This window comes from Salmo trutta, chromosome 7 (assembly GCF_901001165.1).
Source record: "Salmo trutta chromosome 7, fSalTru1.1, whole genome shotgun sequence".
Classification (NCBI taxonomy): Eukaryota; Metazoa; Chordata; class Actinopteri; order Salmoniformes; family Salmonidae; genus Salmo; species Salmo trutta.
In genome coordinates, this window is record NC_042963.1 from 38,172,741 (window position 1) to 38,190,711 (window position 17,971).

Here is a 17,971-nt window from a genome sequence, read left to right on the forward strand (position 1 = left end):
TTACAATCTTTGAAATTTGTGCATGTCGCGTTTATATTTTTGTCCAGTGTCCAGTATATAACCATGTCTAGTTAGATAACTTGCTTTGAAGTAGCCTACCTTATCCATTTGATCCATGATTCATTGAATGAGTGAATCATTTTATGAAGACAAAACGAGTTAGTTGTAATGTTGCAATATTTTATATCAAGGGTTGCAACCATCCTCCAGCATAGCTACTGGGTGTGTAGGCTTTATTTTCAAGCCCTGGTTTAACTTACTTTTTCATGTAGGCTATAATAATAGTCATGAAAATGTTGTTAAAAGTCATGGAAAATGTGTATAAACCCTTGACAGTGAATGATCAGAGGTCTCTATAGCATAATATCATTTGTGAATTTCAGTGAACATAGTCTAATGGACCGACTTGGAAAAGACAGCTCCTGCACTTCTTTCATCCCAAGTCAAGCACTCGTTGAGAGAGAACTTGGGTAAATACAATGGCACAATTACACTTGACATTTCGACTGACAGTTTCGAAAAATAGGATAATTGTGCCTTACAGCCCATTACATAAATAAAGAGTGGGTGTTATCCACCAAGGAGTGGGACAGTGCAGCTCAAAACTGCAGATAACACACGGTCAGCTATTGTGAAAGAGTTCTTGTTGATTTCCTCTATCGCTTCAAGAGGCCTTACTGTCCACCTGGTAATTGTGTGGTTCCAAAGGATGAAGAGTCAACTACAGATGGATTTATAGTTTCAGAGAGAAGCCAGCTGGCAGCCTGCGACCAGGCACGGTGGATGACATCCTTTCCTGCACAGCAATTTTAAGAAATCCAGTGATGAATGGACTGTTTTTGAAGTTATTGTTTTAGTATATTTATTTGTTGTCTAATTTTACAAGGCTGATTTGAGTTATCAATGTACCGCATTGCATTGTGAAAATAAAAATATATTGTTCTTAATTCATTCCATGGTTTCTTTTTAGCCAAATGTTGAATAGACTTGCAGACAATTTAATTCATGCAGGAAAAGAGGAATAATAGATATATATAGGAATAATACTGTCTGTAGTCATAAAAACAATTAGGCTAAATAAACTGATGTTATTTTGTTGGGTAATGGATTGGCTCTCAGAACTCATTAAGAGGCGGCTTCCATCTTCAATATTATCATTCATTCAGAAGGTTAAACCCATAGGTCTTAGGCCTGTAGTAAATTAAATTATAAGGGCACAAGGCGAGACCCAAATGCAGACACGGGGTTGGACAATACTTTTCTTGTCAATCATATAATAAAAATCACGCGTTGTCCACCTTTTTATTATTCAAATGTTGAAAGTGTGTGGGCGACGGACAGAGACAAATTGGTGCAGTTTGAGACCATGTGGCAGAGAATAATGTGGGCGAGATGGGGGTGTGAGCAGGAGGGTCTGGGCAGTTGTCGCTTGTATTTTAGTCATTTACCCAGAGCAACTTACAGTAGTGAATGCATACATTTCATACATTTTTGTACTGGTTCCCCATGGGAATCGAACCCACAACCCTGGCATTGCAAACACCATGCTCTACCAACTGAGCCACAGGGAAGGCTAACATTTTGTGTTGTCTAAACAAATATATAAAAAAAATCATAAAATAAAGGAAAAATGACAAGCTTCCAAAATGCATCTGATTATTCATTTTAATAAGATTTATTTGACGATCAGAAATGTTGGTACTTACTGTATTTATTTTGATCCAAAGCCACGAATGGGTGAGCCACTGAGTTTTATGCTGACAAATATAACTTTATGCTAAATAGGCCAAGCCTAAACAAATATACAGTAATAAATAGCCTAAATAAACTAGTACATTTCATAAATAAAATAAATATATTAAATAGCACAGGTCTTGAAAATATGGGCAACCTTTTTTCCCTCCCTGTCCTCGCTGGAGTCTTTCATTCAGTTTCTTCTTCACATCAGCAAAGAAGGACTCTGTGTTTCAGAAACTCACTTCATACAGAGGAGCTATCTGTCTTTCACACTGTGGTATATAAAGCCAGTTTGTTATTTAGAATTCTTTCACACTGTTTTTAGAGGTAGAGAAACCAAAAGCATGATCAGCTTTCTAACTCCCCCTTGTGATTGTGTGGCGCAATGACAGAATGATGCAATTTACCACAATCTGCCACCATCTACCACAAACTATCTCGGCAGAAACTCAGAACTTTTAATTGAGTAACCACTGGAGATCAGTTCGATGCAGGCTAGAGTGTACAAGGCGGTATTGAATGTGTCACTGTCTGTCGATGTGACGCTTTCACCTCAAATTTTTCTCTCAACCTTTGTGCACCTACGTTATAAACTTTCATTCATAGTTTGTAGCAACATCATAATGTGTAAGGGAAAATTGTAGTATCATGTAGTAGCCTAAACCTATCGATGTTACATTGAACTGGGTGAATGGAATATGAATGACTGTCATCCAATATGCTGTAATAGAAATAAGGCCATACTCATGAAAAACAAAAACATCCTCCCTCATCTTGAACTGCACCGACAGCCATTGCTGAATAAGGAAAAGGGATACCTAGTCAGTTGCACTACTTAGTGCATTCAACCGAAATGTGTCTTCCGCATTTAACCCAAACCCTCTCGAATTTGAACCAGCGACCTTTCAGTTACTGGCTCAACGCTCTTAAGTTAGATTCTCTGTCAATGTATATCTGTCTGTAGATTCACTCATGGGGATTTTTACAGTTTTCTACAAGCGTTTTATGGTTTATTATCATTTAGTAGTAACATAGCTGTGAATGTCTATAGAATGATGGAATCTCATTCTGATTTATATCTTGGTGAGCGCTATTGACTTCAAAGCCAAACTGACCACATGCGTTACGATAATATAATAGTGTTTATTGTTGTCAGATTGCTCGCAGCACAGCATATGACACATCTCCCTTGGCTCGAAAGCGCGACCGACAGTTTACATTTAGGTAGGCCACCCTATTCAAGTGGGTAATTGGAGGACTTGGTGGAATATTAATGTGTACTTTATTATCTTCTCTTCAGAGAGTTAGGCCTAGTCTCTAGCTTATACCACACATTCTGTCAGACATGGTTTAGCCAGATACACTGTGCCATTATGCCTTATCCATTGAATCAAGAATAATAACCTACTGATAGGCAATGGAAGAATGGCTCTGTAGAAGATATGGCTGTGGTGGTAGCACCAGAGAAAGCATACAGGCAATGATTCGAGTTTCCATGTGAACAGTATTACATGCCTAATAGTATCTGCAGAAGCCCTCCCGTCAACATATTTTGAGCCAGTATCTGCCGAAGCCACGTTAACCAGACACTGAAGTAAGCGCTCATACTGTGTAGACTTATTTTGATTAGACAATAGATCTCTGCCATTACGGATCCATATTAGCTAAGCAGTTATAAATCATTTCATCCTTCTCTCTGTGTGTGTGAGATTGCTTCCACATGTCCAGGATGCTGGGGCTCAGTAGGCTCCCTTCGCGGGCTAAACACACACACAATACAGAGCTCCACCAGTAATGCATCTGTGAGGCTGGGAGGCTCTAATTGGTTTAGACAGGACTGGCCTCTCCCCTGGACGCACCCAGAGAGGGAAGAGAGCAGCCTGTTGATTAGGACGAATAATGTGAGCACTCTTGCTGAGGTAGAGGGGGAGATAGAGGGGTTTGTGTAAGAGGGCGTTTTTAGGGGAGGGGGAGGGCATTGGGGTAGACCCCTCAGTGGTGGTGAATGTGAATGGTGCTGAGGGAATATTTGTAGCAGCTTTTGGATCGCCTTGTCTGGAACCCGCTGAGGAAAAAGCTGTGTGGGGAAATAACGCTGATGCAAGGCGGATGCATTTGACAGATGATTACAGCTGGGAAAACACGTGTGTGTGTGTGTGTCTACACGTAAACATACTCAACACACACATACAACGCGTGTGCACAGATGCATGCACAAGTACTAACACGCATACACAAAGTATGACTCAGCGGTCATATCATATTCCATATCATATGCGCATAATGTGTGTGACCTCTATACTAGTTGGCTTCTTGAATGACTCAATGTCTCTTTGCGGATCCAAGCAAAGTATTCAAATGTGTGAATTCATGTATAGGATGTCTCAGATGGGGATGATAGTGTGAGTGAATGGTAACTTTGCCCACGAAGCCAAGCCACTGTGTAAGTGCAGGTGGAGGTTCTTAGAGACAGGATATGTTGGATATGTCCATAATAGGACCTGGAGATCTGGCCCTTAATCGTAGTACCACAGGTGGAGTTTACATCTACACAAGTGATCTTCAGTGTTGGGAAAGGATACGAAGATGATTAAACCAGCTGTGAGCTTCAACAGTATGAAAACACTGAAAAACAGTTTCACCGCCACAGCCATTTTCCACTGAAAATGATGGAACATATTATGATGATTAAATGACAGACAAAAGGTTTTGGCAGACTGATCGGGTTTGACAGTGGTGGCAAGCAGAAGCTCTCAGTGTCAGACTAGGCATCCTGAGGTTCGAAGCCAGCGGCGTCAGTGGTAAGGAAGCCCCTCTTCAGAAGAGGAGAGAGAGAAAGAAGAACCACTGGGAATATGATTTGAATCACCATATTTTGACTTGTGGCGTCTTTCTTTGGATAGAGTGGATCCTTTTTGTCCAAATATAGTCTTGAATATCCCGAGTTAAGTTTGAGACTATTGGAACGGATGCTACAGCTTAAGGTGGATGGAAAATGTTAAACCTTATGGAGGCGAAAAATGTCCTTTTTTAGCAATGGAATGATCAGCACACAAGGCAGAGATAAGGTGTTTGTGTTTTTTCACATTCGGAAGAGGGGGAGTGGTTTGCTGTTAACATTAGGAGTGGCTCAAAGAGGGATGACTTCCTAAATCACCACTTTTAGTAATCATTTTTGTGTCTGTTTTTTTCTTCCCCTCCCCAGTTTAGAACCAGAACACTTGTTGGCCCTGCTTTCTTTTTTGCCTGTTACTAGTTTGCGAGGTTACATTTTTAACCTTGAGAATATGACATAACTTTGGTGCTTGCTGCAAACAAAAATGTTTCTTTCAATAAATGTTGGTTTTCCTTCCCAGATAGCATTGCTCTGCAATTACGCTGCCAAACAGCGGAGACAAGTGTATGAACAATCCCCTCCATCTCCCAGAAAAGATTGCGTTTGGTTTCTTGGGTGCGAAAAGACCATGAAAGTGTAGGGTTCTCTACATTTCCCTCCCAATGGACAACCGTGGGTGTTCAGGGTGCAATATACATAAGTGGAGGCTGCTGAGTAGAGGACGGCTCATAGTAATGCCTGGAATGGAGTCAATGGAATGGTATCAACCACATGGAAACCACATGTTTGATACCATTCCATTGACTCCATTCCAGCCTTTATTATGAGCCGTCCTCCCCTCGTCAGCTTCCACTGATATACATGACATCGGCCTATGATCTTTCTTCACTGATTGATAAGAAACAAGTCAAATCAAATATATTCGTCACATACACAGTTTACAGCCGGTATAAAAGTTGCAGTAAAATTCTCGTGCTAGCTCCCGCAACAATGCAGTACATTACTCAATAATCAATAATAGCAATGAGAAGAGTCAAGTCACAAATAAGTAGTGTAAGTAGGTAGTAGGCATTGAAATAATGGACTGTATTTACATTGTTTACAAATATAAAGTTGGAATCAATAGTATATATTAGAACAGCAGCGTGTGTGTGTGTGTGTGTGTGTGTGAGCTCTGAGTGCATATGAGTGTGCGTGTGTGTAAAGTAGTGTGTAAACATTGGATGTGTGGGTAGTCGGTGCAAATACTTTTCTAAGGTGCATATAGTCTCGCCGGTGTATTGTTAGAGTTTCAGTTACCCACTATTTGGCAGCGACTGTGGATCTGATGTGATCATGATCATCCAGTCCTGTCATTTGTGTTAAATCTGATGGTTAAGCCATGTCAGCTGCCTGCTGCCTGGTCTGCTTGTTACAGAACCCTCTCCCTGCAAGGGTTTGATCAGAGGGTGGCTTATAGTCTGCAGCAGGCCACTGACCCCTAGGAGACACCACACTGTTCCCTGTGGGACCCCATCACTCACTCCTCTTCCAGCCGAGCCAAGCCCATCTGCTCAAGATTCGAACCATGCGAAGGAAACCGTAACCAGATAACACGCCTCAGATCTTTTGCAGAACAAAGTTCATACTGTATGTGCATCATGTGGTATTGGTGATATACTTTTTTTTCTATCAGGATTTTTTTTCTTGTCTTGTTTGAGGAGGATGGTATAGGGTAGTAGTGGGTGCAGATGGAAGGATGGGGTGCCAGGTTGCCTAGAGGTTAGAGAAAGGGGCCATGGAATCCCATATCCAATGGGGAAAAAATATTGTGGGGAGTGAGCCCTTCTTCTTTGTGTTGGTCTTCACAAATAATCGAGCACGGCTCAGTGATGGATGTGGACATGCAAACACTGCCTACCACATAAACACACATGTTTAATAGCTATTGTGATGTCCTGATGGCTGTCATACTGTGGTGTTTGCGGTTCAACACATACAAAAACATAGAGATGGTGCTGAAATAAAGTGTCAGTACGGTTCCCTTTACAACACAAATTATGGTCCATCTACAATATAACTTATCTCAGCACACAGAACCAAATCTCGCATGTGCGCTGGCTGCTGGATAACATTTTAATATTAAGGCTGTCATAACATACTACGTTATTATAGACATTATGACAATCAGATGTGAGCAACAGTAGAGCAGCAGAACTGTACAACACGGCAGCATATAGAGCAGAGGTTCTAAGGTAGAGTCGAGTTCACCATCTCCTCTCTGTGTGTTCCTTCCACCTGTTAGCCATCAGAACTGTTTGCTTCTCGTTGATCAGGCTTGACTGTTGGCACACATAGATGCTGCTGTCAACAGACCCCAAACAGTACCCCCCCCGTGAACAGCGGAACATGCTGACTGCATTATACCGAGCCCCACTTTTCTTCTTCCCCACGGCATTTATGTCCCATTCTCATTTAAATGATTTGTGCATCGCGGATGTACACCGTCACAGATCCCTCCCCTACAAATGCAATCATAGACATTATGGGGAAAGTGAAACAGATATACAGTGGGGTCTGAAATTATTGACAACCTTGATAAAGATGAGCGAAAATGACTGTATAAAATAAATATTTCAAATACTGAGCTATAGTGTACTCAAAAAGAAAAATCGGAAATTATATTATTTTATATTAATACAATTGCTCAGAGAAAGACTTTGTTTAACAAGTATTTTTTTATTTTCTCAAAAGGGTAGAGGTCAAAATTATTGACACCCCTGTTTTCAATACCTTTCAATACCACACCTGGTGAGGATAACTGCACTGAGCTTTTTTCTAAACACATTGGGAAGTATCTTAGACTATTCCTCCATAAATAATCTTTCCAGATCCTCGATATCCTTCGGCTGCACTTATGGACTGCCCTCTTCAATTCAAACCACAGGTTTTCAATCGTGTTCAAGTCTGGAGACTGAGATGGTCATTGCAAAAGGTTGATTTTGTGGTCAATGTGCTAGCTCCATACTTTGTGAATTTTGATGTGTGCTTGGGGGTATTGTTTTGCTAAAAGATCCACTTGTAGCCAAGTTTAATACTCCTGGCAGAGGCAACCAGGTTTTTGGTTAAACTGTCCTGGTACTGGGTAAAGTTCATGATGCCTTGACCTTAACAAAGGCATCATGTGGAAGCAAAATAGCTCCATAACATCAAAGATCCACCACCATATGTAACAGTAGGTATGGGTTTGTAATCTGCATATTCATATTTATTTCAAGGCAAAACACACCACTGGTGTGTGTGGCCAAAGAGCTCTATTTTAATGTCATCCAACAAATCTAATGCCTGGAGTTTGCTAAACGGCATTAGCACTTGGACTGGAACTGGTGCTCTGGTCAGATTATATGAAAATAGAGCTCTTTGGCCACACACACCAGTGGTGGGTTTGTCGTCAAAAGAAAGATACACTACTGTTCAAAAGTTTGGGGTCACTTAGAAATGTCCTTGTTTTTGAAAGAAAAGCAATTTTTTTGTCCATTAAAATAACACCAAATTGATCAGAAATACAGTGTAGACACATTGTTAATGTTGTAAATTACTATTGTAGCTGGAAACGGCTGATTTTTGATGGAATATCTACAAAGGAGTACAGAGGCCCATTATCATCAACCATCACTCCTGTGTTCCAATGACACGTTGTGTTAGCTAATCCAAGTTTATCATTTTAAAAGGCTGATTGATCATTAGAGAACCCTTTTGCAATAATAGACAGTATTATAGACATTATGACAATCAGGCTAAGGCTTAAGAGGGTGGGAACGATACTGAATGGGTGAACACAAAGAAGAGCTCTCCAGTAGGTGTACCAAAACATTCAAGGGCCATTTTATCAAAAGTTTCCCATTGTTCCTCAACTGTAGTGTATGATATAGTCTCTATTTTATTTATTTTTTCAAATGTTGCTATATAAGACCGAATCGAGCCGATCAGTCACATATGGGCATTCACTTGTAACTCTCTCTGTTCTCAGTTCTCACCTTGCCAAACTCTCAGTCATTAATGATATACACTACATGACAAAAAGTATGTGGACACCTGCTCGTCGAACATCACATTCCAAAATCATGGGCTTTAATATGGAGTTGGTCCACCCTTTACTGCTATAACAGCCACTCTTCTGGGAAGGCTTTCTACTAGATGTTGGAACATTGCTATGGGGTCTTGCTTCCATTCAGCCACGAGCATTAGTGAGGTTGGGCACTGATGTTGGGCGATTAGGCCTGGCTCGCAGTCGGCGTTCCAATTTATCCCATATGTGTTTGATGGGGCTGAGGTCAGGGCTCTGTGCAGGCCAGTCAAGTTCTTCCACACCGATCTCGACAAACCATTTATGTATGTACCTTGCTTTGACAGGGGCATTGTCATGCTGAAACAGGAAAGGGCCCTCCCCAAAATGTTGCCACATTCTGGAAGCATAGAATCGTCTAGAATGTCACTTTATGCTGTAGCGTTAAAATGTCCCTTCACTGGAACTAAGCAGTCATTGCCGAACCATGAAAAACAGCCCCAGACCATTATTCCACCTTTACAGTTGGCACTATGCATTCAGGCAGGAGCGTTCACCTGGCATCCGCCAAACCCAGATTCATCCGTCGGACTGCCAAATGTTGAAGCATGATTCATCACTCCAGAAAACGCGTTTCCACTGCTCCAGAGTCCAATGGCGGCGAGCTTTACACCACTCCAGCCGACACTTGGCATTTCACATGGAGATTTTAGGCCAATTTCATGAAGCTCCGGACTAAGAGTTATTGTGCTGACGTTGCTTCCAGCGGCAGTTTGGTACTCGGTATTGAGTGTTGCAACCGAGGACAGATGATTTTTATGCGCTACGCACTTCAGCACTGAGCTTGTGTGGCCTACCACTTTGCGGCTGTGCCGTTGTTGCTCCGAGACATTTCTACTTTACAATAACAGAAATTGTAGTTGACCAGGGCAGCTCTAGCAGGGCAGAAATTTGACAAACTAACTTGTTGGGAAGGTGGCATCTTATGACAATGCCACATTCAAAGTCATTGAGCTCTTCAGTAAGGCCATTCTACTGCCAATCCTTGTCTATGGAGATTGCATGGCTGTGTGCTTGATTTTATGCACCTGTCAGCAATGGTTGTGGCTGAAATAGCTGAATCCACTAATTTGAAGTGGTGTCCACATACACTGTATCTCTCTTTTACTTTGTAAATCTGTTGTTTATGGCCAGCTTTAAAGTGATGGCATCTGATATCATGTGTATTTTTACTGCTCTGCTGGGTATTGGATGATTGTGAAGTCAGTTAGTGAATCAATTAAAACATGGCTCTGGGAATCAGAGTCCTGCTTAAGGTAGAGACAAGAAGTCACTCCCTGCCTGCTGACTAAGTAGGAATTTACACTGGCAGTGACAGAAATGTCACCCTATTCTGTAGAAAGTGCACTACTTCAGGGCCTGTAGGACTCCGATCAAAAGTAATGCACTATATAGGGAATAGGGTGCCATTTCAGTCCACTGTATAGGTGAATATGGTGTCATTATATAAGGAATATGGTACCATTTCAGCACTATATAGGCAATAGGGGGTGAATACTTTCGCCAGCCACTGTACAACTGACTAATGCTAGCTAACGTTGCCTACATTAGCAAAAATAATAATACTTTTTTGCAAATTGATACTTGGAGTCAGATATTTATATAATATTGTCCCAAAAATGATATCACAAAATGTAACTATCGATTTCCCCCCCCCATCACTAGTCCTCGGATAGGTCCTCTTGATTCTGGTTGGGAAACCAGTCTAAAAGTCCTCTTGGGAAATTGGTCTAAAAGGACAAGACTCTTGTCAAACTCTTTTCTTGATTGCTTGATCAAGCATTTTCTGCAGCAAGTATTTGACACAAAAAATTGCAATTGTTGTGTCATCCAGAACTGAGACAAGTCTAACAACTTGCTGCACTGATCAATTAACTAATCTCCAGTCCCACTCCTGATTGCCAGCATTTCCATGGAGGAGAAGAGAGGAGGGGGGGCAGTGGATAGGGAGGGAGAGAGAGATGCTTTATGTATTTCCTGGGCATCCTCCAGATGTGTGTATATATATATATATAGACACATCTTGTGTTTTAATCAACTATATGCACTGAGCTTATCTGATGCTTTAAGCTCTCTGTGAAATAATTAATACACACAAATGACTAGGGAGTCTGACTGCAATTGATTTGATTGTGCCAGGCCGGGCTCAGACTTGCTACTCTGTGTAAAAAGATAGTTACAGCGAATGACTGTGTGACTAGCACCCGTTGTCTCTCCCCTCCCTGCTGCAGCGACCACCACAGAACATCAACAGTGTTTATCGCCCTGTCCGTGTTGCTGAAGCTGCAACATAATTACAGTCATTTCTGACTGAAAAGTTAAGTTACGGAAATCCCTCATCTGTTTAGGAAAAACATTCCCTGTGGCCTCAACCCTTGCTCTCCTTACGTGATACATGTATGCATTGCATTCACTTGACCAATAGGACCTGACCTATAGCATATCATAATTAAATCAATAAATTGGTTATAACAAACTCCGAACACGATAAAACATGTGACAGCAAAATGGATGCAGAGGATGTGACCAATAAACTCAAAACAGGGTAAGTCAGATGTGTGGAATAAATTTGACTAGTTGTGGAAAACACTGGAAATCAAGAAAAACAAGGTGAGAAGCAAGCGCTGTGTGCATATTATGTGTTTTCCAAACAGGTGCTTTTTAGATTACAATATCATTTGTCTGACCTTTTGGAACAATGTAAACAACACTAAATGCATTTAAAATGTACCAGAGTCTGTTGTAAGGTTTTTTTATTACAGAAAAGACAAAAAACAGTCTCATGCATTCGTGAATGCTATTTTGCAAAATGTAATGGTTATTTATTGTTTATGCTAATTATTCAAGGGTCGCATTATTTTAAAACTAAAATGCTTGATTGCATTTCAAATAATGAATGACTCGTGTGCTTTGTGATGACATGAACGAATGAATGATTGATTGATACAGGAGCCTATATAAGTATTGAAATATAGGCCTAAGTAAGTTACCGTATTAAGACTAAACTGGATGTGCTCTTAGGCCTACAGCTCGATGGTAGTTAAACAAGGCTGCTATAGGCTACTAAGCCTACTAATGATAATGACATGACATATTATTATAATGATCATAATAATAATAATTGTAATAATAATAGTAAAACTAACAAGAAGGAGATCAAGAAAAGGAGTGTTATTATTATTAAAAAAAAAATTCAGACAGTTTGGAACAGTGTAAACAACACTAAATAAATGACAAGTAATACTATAGAGGCTGTTGTAACAAAAAAAGTGTAAAGCCTTTATTACAGCATAGCAAAGATTAAAAACGTGTTTATCCTACATGTTGTGTTGCGTGAGGCTTGGCTCTCACAGAATCAGTAGGCTATTAAACCAACACTCAAACAGGCAACATAAGCAAGATCTGTCTTTTTCTGTAGATATACTAAATGGATGATTTATTAAGCCAGGCACATTTAACAGTTAGGCTATTGATTACAGACCTAATTAAAATGGGGTTTCTCTCTTTTCTTAGACAATTAAGGCAAGGGCTGTTTTCTCGTCTCCTTACTCAACACAAATATGCTGGTTAACTTTGCTATTATGCACATAGTAATAGGCGCCAATTCAACAGCTCACTGATGTTTCAGAACCACGGACAGCAACCGCTATCAAACATAGGAGAAACCGCATTTGTTATAAAATAATCTTATTTTTATTAGTGTTGCAGCATTTCAGTAGCACATGCCTTAGAGGGATGGACTGTGATATCCCCACAGCGTCCACAATGAATTAGTCCACTCAGACAGGCACGAATCAGACAAGTATGAATCAGACAGGTGTCTTGTACACCATGAATGTTTTCTTTTTTTGCTGCTGCTCGACTAAAGAAATCTCGGTCAACCAACATTCTATCAACCAAACAATCGACCAGTCGACTAAATGGGGTCAGCCCTAGTATTTGGGGGCCGTCCAAATGGCCTGGTGGGGCCCACAGCTGCTCCTCTCTCCCTCTTTCTCTCTAGCTCTCAGCCTCAGATACTGTATCAAAACAAGCTCTCAAAGGGAGCACTCAGTTCATTGCAGTGAGGCAATGATGTGAAACACACGCAATACACACTGAGTGATGTGTGTTTAATGTGAGTGACTGATGACTGACTGATGTGTGTGTCTGCTCTTGTCCCTGTTAGGAAGGCGTGGCCAGCAGCCAGTCAGCGTGGAGCAGGACCAGAGAGAAGACAACCAGTGCAACCTAAGACAGATAGGTGTGTATTTATGTGCAAATGTTTACTGTGCTTATGGGTGTGTTGTATATCCAATGAACATCTCATGGAAACCCCCCCCCCCACACACACACACATTCCTCCTCCCTAAACGTATGTCTGTTTGTCTGGATGGTCAGACTGATGGTTGTGTGTTTACCCGTGCGAGTCTCCCCCCCAGTCAGTAATGTTGCTTTTCCATTGAGACTTATCCCCACACCAGAGGGGCTGCCAGAGTTTTATGTTAACGTCAGCTCTTGTGTTGTGTTTCCATCAGGCGTGTGACATTAAAGACTTTGGTAAGAAGAATCAACAACCTCTGCATCGTTGAAGACTGTTGCGTTTTGAGGTGTTAATGTTCAGGTAGCCATTGATATGTAAATGCCAGCTGAAAAGTACCCAGTGCTTGGCCCCAAGTCAGGGCAGGTCCGACAGAGGCATGGCCCAGTGAGACACGGGTTCCTGTGCATGTAGGCCTAGTCTGAGTCTTTTGGGTAAAACATCCGGGTAAATCAGTGTGTGAGCTGTAGCTCCAGGAACATCAGTAGAGCTATGCTAGCTATCCCTCAGATCTGCCTCAGATCTGCCAGAGCTGCGGTCTGGATGTGATACCGGCCTCGGCCACTGGGGGGCAGTGTCAGTCATGGTGCTGTATCTGGTGTGACTTGGGCTGCCTGTGAGAAATACCTTGGAGACTCTTGTTCCAGACTGACTGTTCTCCAGGTGTCTAACAACCATGTAAAGCCAAGGCATGTTATTGTGCCATGCCAATGGAAACTCTCTCTTACCTTACTTATAGTGTTGGGTTAAAAATAGGTAGAAGGAAATTGCCCCATAGATCTTGATCTTGCATCAATTTTTGTGTCCTCCCTAAAGTTAAGATTTGATACAGTATGTGTTGAAACCTTTAAATGTGCTCCAGGCCCTGCTTAATTTCCCATGTGAGATAAGAACCCTTGGTTCTTGTCTTTTCATCAGCCATAACATGGTAGTCTGTGGACTAGTGGAGCTGCTGGAGCAGAGTGTGGAGGTATAGCCAGCGGTGTGAGATATCCTACTAGTGAAGAGGGACTCCCTAATCCCATGGAAAACATCACACATTTTACATTTACGTCATTTAGCAGACGCTCTTATCCAGAGCGACTTACAAATTGGTGCATTCACCTTATGATATCCAGTGGTGGTGGGGGGGGGGCGGTTAGAAGGATTACTTTATCCTATCCCAGGTATTCCTTAAAGAGGTGGGGTTACAGGTTTGGGGTCAATTGAATTTCAGTTTAGGAAGTGACAAATGAATAAATTGAATTGAGAATGATCTGTTATTTTCTGAGGATTTATCATGAATCGATTAATTGAAGGTCAATTTTCTTCCCAAATGTACTAAATTGAGGAGGAATTGACCCCAACCCTGGTCTGCCCAGCCCTGTCCCTCTCACTACGCTTTAGGGGGACATGAGAGGTAACAAAGGGATGGTACCGACCTACAGACACACATCACTATGGCCTACATCACTATATAGCCTACTAATTTGTATTTATTGTTTACTATAGTTTATTTTAGTAAATACTTGAACACCTTTTTTTCTTAAAACGGCATTGTTGGTCAAGGGCTTGTAAGTAAGCATTTCACTGTGAGGTCTACACCTGTTGTATTCGGCGCATGTGACAAATAACATTTGATTTATATTTCTTTAACCATACTGCTGACATTGCAGTATGTTGAAACATAAACTTGTCTAAGGGAAGTGAAGGGCTTTGAAAAAGGAGGGGGGGCTCAACCCTAAACTCAAAGGAGTGTTAAATGCTCAAGCTTCAATTTGACAGAGGCTCAAAATTGTTACCAGATATGATATCCTCTGTGGCCCATACTTCAGCTTGTAAATAATAGGCACACAGGACTGGATGAAGGAAAGTAAATACATAATTGAAGAAATTAACATTGAGGAAAAACCAGGCTACAGATTGGCCCCGGAGGAATGGACTCCCCCCTTGGGCTTGAGAATCAGGATTACTCTTTCTATAAACTACTAACAGGTCTGGAGACAGTACAAACCACTGGTCCCATATTCACAAAACATCTCAGAGTAGGAGTGCTGATCTAAGATCAGGTCCCTCCTGTCCATAAAATCTTATTCAATATGATCTAAAAGGCAAACCTGATCCTAGTTCAGCACTCCTACTCTGAAAAACTTTATGAAAACAGGCCCCTAAGATTCAAGTGAGATGACTACTACAGTACATAATGCAGCAACAATGTAGGCATTGTCAATCAATTGACTTCTTGGCTTCTCTAAGCAGATGTCCACTGCTTTGCAAATGTAATCTTATGTGTGAGTGAGTGTGTGTGGGTTGAGTGTGTCACAGCTGAGGGTTGCCTGGAGTAATTGTGTTAGTGATAGCGGTGCTGGACAGAAGGTAGAACCATTAGTGAGCAGGGGCAGCATCTCCGGTGTGGCGTTGGGGATTTGAAAGGGGGCACTTGTTTCTTGTTTTTTCTTTTTCATTATTTGTGTATTAGTATTGTACTGTTAGACATTTGTTGCACTGCTGGAGCTAGATACACAATTTCGCTGCATCTGCTTTATCATTTACATATCAGTGTAAGAAGCAAATAAACTGATTTGGTTTGGTTTGCACAGGCTTGGGTTGGGTTCACCACTCTTCCTCATTGGAGCGTTACCCAAACGCGCAAAGTGATTTATGAGCTACATTAGTGATGCTGGGAGCGATTCCTTTCTGAGGGCTTACGTCCTACTCTGTGATTGCCACTTTTTGTGTTTTTGTGTGTGTGTATATGCGAGAGAAAGGAAGTGTATGACTGTATGTGTGTGTATGTGTGTGTACATCCGAGTTTGTGTGTATCAGGGTTGGTGTCGATTCCTTTTCAATTCCAGACAATTCAGAAAGTACACTAGAATTGGAATTTAGTTTACTTTCTGAATTGACCTCAACCCTGGTGTGTATGTGTGTGTATTTGTGTCTCTCTGAGTGTATGTGTGTGTACGTCGAGGGTCAGATCCTTCCGAGTTCCCACCACTGGTACCTGCTCTAGTGTTTCCCTCCTGGTAATGGGATACAGTGGTGTTTGATGGATAGTTGTTTGAGTGATGGATAGTTGTTTAAAAGACGTAATGGGAATGATTAAATGAAACAGGTCTGAGAGCCCATGGTTGAAACTGCAACGCCACTATACCCAATGACCCTGCCCTCCAGTGGAGGCTAATGAGAACGGCTCATAATAATGGCTGGAACGGAGCAAATGGAATGTCCCATGTGTTTGATACCATTCCACTTATTCTGCTCCAGTCATTACCACAAGCCTTTTCTCCCCACTTAAGGTGCCACCAACCTCCTGTGATGCCCTCTGTCTGATGGGGCAAAACGTATGGGTTGAGGTAAAGATAACCATCCTTTATGGCTGGCCCTTAAAGGGAAATGTCACCGCAAGACACTATTTGAGGTGTTTTTCTAGTCTTCCTACATAATTATGAGTGATGAGAGGGTGTTTCAGACATAATTATGAGTGATGAGAGGGTGTTTCAGACATAATTATGAGTGATGAGAGGGTGTTTCAGACATAATTATGAGTGATGAGAGGGTGTTTCAGACATAATTATGCACTATAGCTGTATTTTATTATGTAATGTAACCATGCACTGTCTGTCCGAGACTGCTAAATAATTAGTTACAATGGCTGCTTCTGATGATTCCTCTTTCCAAGAAGAGCTTGATGACAAAACCATGTTTTTATGTTAATTTACATAGGAACATACGGCCCTATTTTTTTGATCCAGAATACACTGAAGAGGAGTTGAGACAGCGAGGAAAAATAATTGCGAGACTAACAAGCAGTCGCGGCAGCCTAGACCAGCTGGGCCAGGAGTCAGGAGGACAAATTAGTAAGTAATTTTACTGTTGTTAGCTAGCTAGCAAGCAATATAAGCTCTCTTTACACAAAGCAGTGTTTTTCAGTACAGTACAATTTGGTGATTGATTCGGACATATCAGGCCTTGCTAGTACCAGTGCAAGGCAAGCTAGCCAAGTTTGGCTATGTACTTGATATACCTATAATGTACTATAGTCTAATGTTATAGCTAGCTAGCTAACTAGCCTAGCTAGCCTCCGTGCCTCTCATTAGGAGCAAAACTGTATAAATGTTTTGATGATAATGGCGGAGAGTAACGGAAAGACTATGGCTTTATGACTCATATTAGTTTTGGAGTAACTATACCTGTGTGTTGTAGCTAGCTAGCTAGCTAACGTGTGTCTGTAAGACATCTCATTCTATACCTTGCTGCTACAGTAGAATTCCATCAGTACACAATGATTGCCCATGAATGTGTAATACCATTTGTCTTTCTCTCACAGACAATACCGCTTGTATACAAAGAAGTTGATGACCCAAGGAGATGTGAAAGATCCCATAACAAAATGTGTGTATGTTAAGATACATTTGAGTTTGGTGGAGGAGGAATAATGGTCTTGGGCTGTTTTTCATGGTTTGCGCTAGGCCCAGTGAAGGGAATGCTACAGCATTCAATGGCATTCTAGACGATTCTGTGCTTCCAACTTTGTGGCAACAGTTTGGGGAAGGCCCTTTCCTTTTTCAACATGACAATGCCCCTGTCAACAAAGCGAGGTCCATACAGAAATGGTTTGTCGAGATCGGTGTAGAAGAACTTGACTGGCCTGCACGGAGCCCTGACCTCAACTCCATTGAACACATTTGGGAAGAATTGGAACACCGACTGCGAGCCAAGCCTAATCGCCCAACATCAGTGCCCAACCTCTCTAACGCTCGTGGCTGAATGGAAGCAAGTCCCCTGCAGCAATGATTCAACATCTATTGGAAATCCTTCCCAGAAGAGTGGAGGCTGTTATAGCAGCAAAGGGGGGGACCAACTCCATATTAATGCCCTTGATTGTGGAATGAGATATTCAACGAGCAGGTGTCCACATACTTTTGTTCATGTAGTGTATGTCAGACATTAACATACCTGTTGTGTAAACTCACCTCAGTTAGACAGACTAATCTATTGTTTTATTGAAACA

General features: G+C 41.5%; 1 long non-coding RNA gene across 1 annotated transcript in view; it reads left to right on the forward strand.

The window, feature by feature from the left end:
- LOC115197357 (uncharacterized) overlaps positions 1-17,971 on the forward strand; it is a 445,749-nt gene that overhangs the window by 72,515 nt on the left and 355,263 nt on the right. Inside the window, exon 2 of the long non-coding RNA XR_003879005.1 lies at positions 12,847-12,921. This is a non-coding gene — a long non-coding RNA (uncharacterized LOC115197357). The remainder of the gene's footprint in view (positions 1-12,846; positions 12,922-17,971) is intronic.